Source organism: Oncorhynchus masou, chromosome 5 (assembly GCF_036934945.1).
Source record: "Oncorhynchus masou masou isolate Uvic2021 chromosome 5, UVic_Omas_1.1, whole genome shotgun sequence".
NCBI lineage: Eukaryota > Metazoa > Chordata > Actinopteri > Salmoniformes > Salmonidae > Oncorhynchus > Oncorhynchus masou.
The window spans coordinates 37,922,257-37,929,918 of NC_088216.1; the positions used below are offsets into that span (position 1 = coordinate 37,922,257).

The following is a 7,662-nucleotide window of genomic DNA, read 5'->3' on the forward strand; positions in this document are numbered from 1 at the left end:
GGCCCGGTTTGGAACGTATCACAGATGGAGGGGCATAACACCACAGTTTTCCACTCTGTTGGCAGCAAGGTCAAACGGTGCATGTTAACTTACTCACTCACTCACCCTCTTTCTCTCCCTCCCTCTCGCTCTCGTTCGCTAAAGGGTGCAGGAGTTCAGAGCAGAGAACACAAGCACCCTCCTGAACCCGGTGCTTCGCAAACGCACACACAGGGCCTCATAACAAAGTAGTGTCTCCATTACCCCCCCCCCCCCCACCCCCACCCCCATCACCCTCCCCAAGCTTAACTGCGTGGGAAGAGTTGAGCAGATGCAGCCTGCACTTTAAAAAACAACTTGCTATGTCACTGCTAGTTAAAAAAGCATGAAACACATTATTTATCTGATCAACAGAATGACCTAAGGGCTTTCTGTGCCTCTCTGGCCATATCAACACAGCTTGGCATTGCCTGCTTTCTAGCACCAAAGTCAGACAGGTGTTGTAACTAACCTGTGCTGTGAGTGGTGGGGAGTTTTTTTGGTTGCCAGAGAGGAGATTGTAAACACACATGAATGATGAAAGAAAAACTGGTTGGGGACAATGCCCCACGTGTATATGTGTTTATACTTACATAGAACACACTTCGGTGCACATGTACACACATGCTTCCATGATGGGTCTCTGAGTGGGGAATATGCATGGCTGGGTTATTGTACTGTCCCAACATGTTCGTCTTCTTTTGTCTGTAAATCTCACTTTCTGAGCATGTGAGTTCCTGAGCATGTGCGTTCCTGAGCAAGTGAGTTCCTGAGCATGTGCGTTCCTGAGCATGTGCGTTCCTGAGCATGTGAGTTCCTGAGCATGTGAGTTCCTGAGCATGTGAGTTCCTGAGCATGTGAGTTCCTGAGCATGTGAGTTCCTGAGCATGTGCGCTGTAAGTATTTACTACCACATTGAGCAACATTTTCCACTCCCCCAATTAAACCTGAGACTGTACACACCAAGGTATGTTTTTCACCGAGCGAGTGACAATTGTCCTGCCATATTTGTCCATCTCTGAAAAGTCCCCTTCGTAGCAATACTTTTCTTTTATCTCTTTATGAATGAGACACCAAATACAGAAGAATCTCAACAAAGCTTAAATGAGAAGTGTAAGCTATGTTACACAGTACACCAGTTGTCATAACACTGTTATCTGAACTTGTCTGTCACAATGAGGTAAACAACCCTCACTTTCCAGCATGCAACATGAAGCTCCTAAGCGCTTTCATCTTTTAATGAGGCAGTCATAAAGAGAGAAAGAAGGACATCTGACAGAGGTGGGCACTGTCACTCTCAGGGTAATACTGTGTTTGTGTGTGTCATGTCAGATGACGTTCTGCACTGGTGCTACATTAAGAATTAACTTCAGTAAATTAGGCATGTGTCACGACTTCTGCCGAAGTTGTTGCCTCTCCTTGTTCGGTCGGTGCTTGGCGTTCGACGTCACCGGTCTTCTAGCCATCATTGATCCATTTTTCATTTTCCATTGGTTTTGTCTTGTCTTCCCACACACCTGTTTTCAATCCCATTCATTACCTGTTGTGTATTTAACCCTCTGTTTCCCCTCATGTCTTTGTCAGAGATTGTTTTATTGTCAGTGTAGTTTTATAGGTGCGCGTCGGGTCCTCGTACCCATGTTTGTTTATGTATATACCTTTTAGTGTTATGGAGCATGTTACGTTGACTTTATTAAAAAACTCCATTTTACACTCCGTTTGACTCTCCTGCGCCTGACTTCCCTGCCACCTATACACCTAATACACCTATGCCTGACAGCATGTGACTTTCAATGGGCCTCTTCTGTCAATTCTCTACGACTCCCTCGAGAAGACCCCAGTCCATGTCAGTAACTGTGTATCTCTTCTCCTCATTGTCACATAACCCCTTCAAAGTGAGAAAGAAAGCACACCTACTCAATGGGTCATTGACCGTGTTGAAAAACAGAGTGGGAAACTGGGAGTGCTTCCAAAACAGCCGAGACAACATGCAGCGTCAAAGTTTGCCACCCTACAAAATGTTAATGATCCTTGCGGAAAAACAGGTGACAGAGATCTATTTTGTTTCCTCAGTCAGGTGGCGAAATGCCTATTAATAGTGTGTGGAACAACCTCCGATGATGTAGGATGATATCGGAATAAGTGGGACATCTTTTGTATTTCTGTCTTCTGTGACCTCTTTCGACATCTATCCAAAATAGTATCTGAAATCCTTAAGATGTTTCCTAACCACACACACACACAAAACAAATGTTTGATATCATATTCACAGGAGGCACGACACACCCATTTGTGTACATATTTTCAGTTTGCATTTGGTAGACTGGGACAGCAGATTAGATACACTGAGACACCATTATTGTAGTCCTAATTGTACCCCAATGGTAATTTAACTGAATAAAAATATATACACGTAGTGTAGTGTTGGTCCCAAGTTTCATGCGCTAAAATAAAAAAAATCCCAGAAATATTCCATACTCACAAAAAGCTTACTTCTCTCAAATGTTGTGCCCAATTTGTTTACATCCCTGTCAGTGAGCATTTCTCCTTTTCTAAGATAATCAACCCACCTGACAGGTGTGGCATATCAAAAAGCTGATTAAACAGCATGATCATTACACAGGTGCACCTTGCGCATGGGACTATGAAAGGCCGCTTTAAAATGTGCCGTTTTGTCACAACACAATGCAACAGACGTCTCAAGTTGAGGGAGCGTGCAATTGGCATGCTGACTGCAGGAATCTCCACCAGAGCTGTTGCCAGAGATTTGAATGTTCATTTCTCTACCATAAGACGCTTCCAACATTGTTTTAAAGAATTTGGCAGTACGTCCAACCAGCTTCACAACCACAGACCATGTGTAACCACGTCAGCCCAGGACCTCCACATCCGGCTTCTTCGTCTGTGGACCAGCTACCTGGACAGCTGATGAAACCGAGGAGTATTTCTGTCTATAATTGTCACGCTGGTATAAAGGATTTGGGAACAGGCGCAGGAATACACAATAGGGGTTTTTAATACACCCAAAACTAACATGTATACAAAAACACTGGGCTGTACCCAAACACAAGAGCGAGGGTAAACCTTTTGAATGACCTGGGATACCCATAATACACAATATATAAAGCACGCAGCATAATAGCTGCACCAACGCATAGGTACTCTCACGACCAACGGACATGGGAACAATAACCGACAAAGACGAGGGCACATATATAACATATTAATCATGGGAAATGGGAAATGGGAACCAGGTGTGTGTAATCAGACAAGACAGTCCGGGGATGATGATAATGAATCCCGTTCAGTGAAGCCTAGAAAGCCAGTGACGTAGACCTCCGGGAACTGGTGAACAGAATGAGCAACCGTACCGGAGGGATCCGTGATAATACCATTCTCCCATTCTTCTCTGCGGATCCTCACAAGCTCTGTCAGGTTGGATGGGGAGCGTCGCTGAACAGCTATTTTCAGGTCTGTCCAAAGATATTCGATTGGGTTCAGAGACAGAGACTTGTCCTGAAGCCACTCCTGCGTTGTCTTGGCTGTGTCCTTAGGTTTGTTGTCTTGTTGGAAGGTGAACCTTCGCCCCAGTCTGAGGTCCTGAGGTTTTCATCAAGCTCATTGTACTTTGCTCCGTTCATAATTCCCTCGATCCTGACTAGTCTCCCAGTCCCTGCCTCTAAAAAACATCCCCAAAGCATGATGCTGCCACCACCATGCTTAACCGTAGGGATGGTGCCATGTTTCTTCCAGACACTTGGCATTCAGACCAAAGAATTCCATCTTGGTTTCATCAGACTAGAGAAACTTGATTCTTATAGTCAGAGAGTCTTTAGGGAACTTTCGGTAAACTCTAAGTGGGCTGTCGTGCATTTTACTGAGGAGTGGCTTCAGTCTGGCCACTCTACCATAAAGGCCTGATTGGTGGAGTGCTACAGAGATGGTTGTCCTTCTGGAAGGTTCTCCCATCTCAACAGAGGACCTCTGGAGCTCTGTCAAAGTGACCCTTGGGTTCTTGTTCACCTCGTTGACCAAGGCCCTTCTCCCCTGATTGTTCAGTTTGGCTGGACTGCCAGCCCTGGGATGAGTCTTGGTGGTTCTAAACTTCTTCCATTTAAGAATGATGGAGGTCACTGTGAGATTGGGGACCTTCAATGCTGCAGCAATGTTTCGGTACCCTTCCCCAGATCTGTGTCTTGACACAATCCTGCCTCAAAGCTCTACGGACAATTCCTACGACCTCATGGCTGGTTTTTGCTCTGATGCACTGTCAACTATGGGATCTTAAATAGACAGGTGTGTGCCTTTCCAATGCATGTTCAATCAATTGAATTTACCACAGGTGAACTCCAATCAAGTTGTAGATACATCTAAGGGATGATCAATGGAAGCTATATTTGGAGCAAAGTGTGTAAATACGTATGTAAATAACCTATTTCTGTTTTTTTTATACATTTGCAAAAATATCTACAAAACTATTTTCTCTTTGTCATTATATGGTATTGTGTGCTGATTGTTGAGGGAAAACATTTATTCAATCTATTGTAGAATAAGGGTGTTATGTAACAAAATGTGGAAAAAGTGAAGGGGTCTGAATACTTTCCGAATGCATCGCATTTACACATGTGGCAGTGTCGGTGGCGACCTGTCATTCAGGGCAGATGGGGTCTTGCCTGTTTTGCATGTTATTTTGGCATTAATAGGTGTCACATATCAGTTTGCAAACTATGTAAAAAAATATATATAATTGAGTTAATAAAGCCACATACAAAGATGGTCTCTTTTTTGTTTTCTTGAGTAAGGCAGCTCCAAAGTGCAGGTGTTTCAGCCTAGCTCAATGTTTTCTGTGGTGGTGGGGCAAGCCTGCAGAAAATAGAAGCATTGTGCCTGATTGGCTCAGTGTTCTGTCACTCATGGGAACTCATGGGGACACTAAGTTGCAGGCCAAGTCTAAGTCCTTAGTAAGAGTAGACATTGAACATTTCAGCCCTTTAGTTCCTGTCATAGAGTTATATTATAAGTGCCCTTCCAAGAAGGCTCAAGGTCCATTGGCCAAAGATAAAATTATTTCAAATCACCTTATATGTTCAGTTGCTTTGATTGGACTGATCATTTCAACATCTTACTTTCAAAATCTTAGCTAACAGTCATCATCATGAATCAAGTGTACAATCTACTGGCAAATCCTTTTTAATCCTTGTCATATGAAGAGAAATAATGAAGAGAAATTATAGATAAAACGTATCAGTGCTCATCGGCCATTGGACATGGACCCATTACACAACAAGGTGGAAATAGCTAATTCAACAAGGAATCAGTGGCTATCTGCAAGCAATGCAAAGCAATCACTAGCCTGCTATTCAGTGGAGTGGCTGTGTTTTTTCCCCCCTGAGTTCCCACCATAAATACAGAGAATGCCAGACTTTGATGACAAAGTCTGATGACAAAATTTGCCCACAAAGGACCGCCTCGCCATCTTCCTGTTTAAAACCTCTACGGGATCGGTGTCCCTATTACGGGACAGTTGAGTTAATGTGCACTAATGTGATTAGCATGACAGTTGTAAGTAACAGACAACTTTCCAGGACATAGTCATGTCTTATAAGGGCAGAAAGCTTACATTTTTGTGAATCTAACTACACTGTCCAATTTACAGTAGCTATTACAGGGAAAAAATACCATGCTACTGTTTGAGGAGAGTGCACAACAACAAAAAACAACTGGTTTGTTACATTCACCTCCGAAGGTAAATCATGTACTTACATTCAGTAATCTTGCTCTGATTTGTCATCATGAGGGTCCCAGAGATAAAATGTAGCATAGTTTTGTTTGATAAAATCCATTTTTATATTCAAATGTAGGAACTGGGTTCTACAGTTTGAACCGCTGCTGTCTCTGGCTCCACACCGACCCCGCCCGGCCATCTAGATGTGTGAAAGTGAGTGTATATGTCAAGGCTCAGGATAAAATGTATCAATTGACCAATTTGGCACATTTGGGCAGACAAAATATTGTCCAGTATTACAATGCTTCACTGGATCAATCTGAAAATGTGCGCGTGCATTGCTGCCATCTAGTGGCCAAAATCTAAATTGCACCTAAACTGCAATATTATATTATGGCCTTTCTCTTGCATTTCAAAGATGATGGAGAAAAAAAATGCAGGTTATGTTTATTATATTTTACCAGATCTAATGTGTTATATTCTCCTACATGAATTTCACATTTCTACAAACTTCAAAGTGTTTCCTTTCAAATGGAATCAAGAATATGCATATCCTTGCTTCAGGTCCTGAGCTACAGGCAGTTAGATTTGGGTATGTCATTTTAGGCAAAAATTAAAGAAATGTTACAATCCCTAAAAAATGTATTGTATGCTGCTGCATAAATGATGTAATATGCCAGGGCGATATGTATTCGATATGTATACGATATGTATAAGAATGTAATACTAAGTGTGTGTTGTGTTGTATGCTGTTCGTAGCCATGTGCCTCACACTAATAGTTTGGTCTATTTTCACCAATGCGGTATTGTAAACACATCGTTCATGGCCGGTGTGTGATTGTTTGCAGACTTTCTTTTGTACAGCTTTAACAGTCCTACTGATAGAAGTGGTGGCGCTTGGCTTGCATGTGCAAATTCAGCACACACAACATTCTATAATAGAATTGTGTTATTTGATGTGTCAAAATAAAAGCTTATTTAATGAGTCATATAGTGTTATTTGACGTGTATCTTTTTTGACATTCAAATACCCAAACAGCGTTCAATGTGCCTCACCCGAATCATTTGGTATTTTTTCACCTCTTAAGTTCACCTACTTTTCCAACTTGGTGGTGTACATGTAGCCTATAACCTGTTTTATAGATATGTAGTCATCCAATATTGTAAGAGCTTTCATTGGCTGCTTTATTTGCCCCCTTTATTTATCCTATGGTTCTGACTTGGTGTACAGGGAGAACACTGTAAGAACGGCCCATGATCTGAATTCTGTTGCTGTACATTTCAAAAGTGCTGAACAAATAGTTATATTGACTACTTCCGTCGTCACGCTCGCATGTAATGTCTTAATCGAAATTACGGAATGTCTCTTATCCGTTCGTCGTGCCCTTATGCCATAGCAAGTACATCTTAATTGTCATTAGAAACCACATTTATTTAAGCAAGTCAGCCATATCAGCTATGTTTTTTTAAAGCGGGAAACGAGGCTGAATGAACTGTTTCGCTGTCAGACAGGGCTCTGCTGATAACCAGGTGTAGCAGTGGTAAGGTGTTGGGACTGCTGTTGGGACTCTGCTGATGGGACAGCTTAATGTAGGCCCTAACAGCAATTAATGTATTGTTTAGTGCTGTGTTGTGTAGTGGCTTTGCTGGCATGCATCCCACTTTTTTTGTGTTGCCCCACCAAGATTTACATGCTAAAATCGCCACTGGTCAGTGTCATGCATGTGTGTTTGTATTTTGTGTGCACTATGATTGTACCCATGTGTGTGCTCCTGTGTTAGGGGATTACAAAACCCACATGCTCCCCCTAAGCACTCCAGCAAACATTTCTCAATGTTCAAGGTTATTAGGATGGCAACTGACACTCAGTGAGTAAGCACTTTTATAGGGCAACAACATGGTACCAAAAACATGCCATC

At 42.4% G+C, this 7,662-nt stretch overlaps 1 protein-coding gene across 1 annotated transcript in view; it reads left to right on the forward strand.

Annotated features, from left to right (window-relative positions):
- Positions 1–7,662, forward strand: part of LOC135539553 (vesicle-associated membrane protein-associated protein B-like) — a 394,574-nt gene that overhangs the window by 243,358 nt on the left and 143,554 nt on the right. The window lies entirely within an intron of this gene.